The sequence below is a fragment of the Sprattus sprattus genome, assembly GCF_963457725.1.
Source record: "Sprattus sprattus genome assembly, chromosome: 9".
NCBI classification, from domain to species: domain Eukaryota; kingdom Metazoa; phylum Chordata; class Actinopteri; order Clupeiformes; family Clupeidae; genus Sprattus; species Sprattus sprattus.
The window spans coordinates 13,779,668-13,781,274 of NC_137928.1; positions in this window are offsets into that span (position 1 = coordinate 13,779,668).

Here is a 1,607-nt window from a genome sequence, read left to right on the forward strand (position 1 = left end):
GAGAATATTTGCTGAAATTTATACAGGTTAGACCAAGATCCAAGGATGGATTACACAATAGAAGCAGTAATTGTGTGTGTGTGTGTGTGTGTGTGTGTGTGTGTGTGTGTGTGTGTGTGTGTGTGTGTGTGTGTGTGTGTGTGTGTGTGTGTGTGTGTGTGTCAGGATCAGAGGAAGCTTTTGATGCAGATGTGTAAATGTACATGCTAAGTTGAAAAGGTATTTGTTTTCATGGGAGCATATGAATGATGTGTGTGTTTTGTGTACGTGTGTGAGCGTGTGTGTGTGTGGCGTTTATTGGGGTTCATAGAGTTCAGGGGAAAGAGGGTGATGTCATTGGTCGGGTGAGTAGGAGGGGATGATTGATGGATGTAAAGCCTTAGACAGACATGCACACAAACAACACACACACACACACACACACACACACACACACACACACACACACGCTCTCTCTCTCTCTCACTGACACACACACATATTCTCTCCCTCCCTCAATGTCTTATTAGCTTTCTCACACACACCCACACATACTCAATCTCTCCCTTTGTTTCTATCTCTCTTTTACTCACACACACACACACACACACACACACACACACACACACACACACACACACACACACACACAACCACACACACACACACACACACACACACACACACACACACACACACACACACACACACACACACACACACACACAGACACACACACAGACACACACACACAAACAGACACAGACACACACCCACCCACACACCCACACACCCACACACACACACACACACACACACAGAGGGAGAGAGGCTAGCAGGAGAGAGACTGTAGTGAAAAAAGTGTGAGAGAAGAGCAGAGAGAAGGAAGAGGGCAGTGTGTGGTGGTACAGACGTGAGTTCAGGATGAGTGTGTGGTTCAGGACTAGGATAATGGAGGATGAGAAGACACAAACACACACAGATAGAATTTTTGGCTGCCTGTTGAAAACATGGAGGGGTAATGGAACTGTGGAGGGAATGGTTGCCGTGGCAAACAGAGGTTTCCGTGGTGAGGGGGTACTCTGTAATGAGGTCACACCCTTGGGAGACTATCATCCTCTCTGTGTGTCTCACACACACAAACACAAACACACAAACACACAAACACACATACACACATACACACATGATTTCTCTAGCTCATTCAGAACTGTCCATGGTGCTAGGGTTCTGTCAGTGTGTGGGAGACAGAGAGGAGGAGAGAGAGAGAGAGAGGTAGAGAGAGAGAGAGAGAGAGAGAGAGAGAGAGAGAGGGATCAGAGTGCCAGAGAGAGGGGGGAGGAGAATGTGTGAGAGCAAGATAGTGAGCAGAGGGAGATGCCAGTAACAAGCAAGAGAAGGAGAGAGAGAGAGTGCAGAAGAAGAGAGAGAGAGCGCAGGAGAAGAGAGGAGGGAAGATGAGAGGAGAGAAGGGCAGAAACGGTTATGGCAGAGAGAAGGTAGAGAGCCTTTTTGTCTGCTGATCTACTGAAGACTGGATTAACCCCAAGCACCTACTACTCACCAGGAGAGCGACAGAGAGAGAGAGAGAGAGAGCGAGAGAGAGAGAGAGAGAGAGAGACCGACAG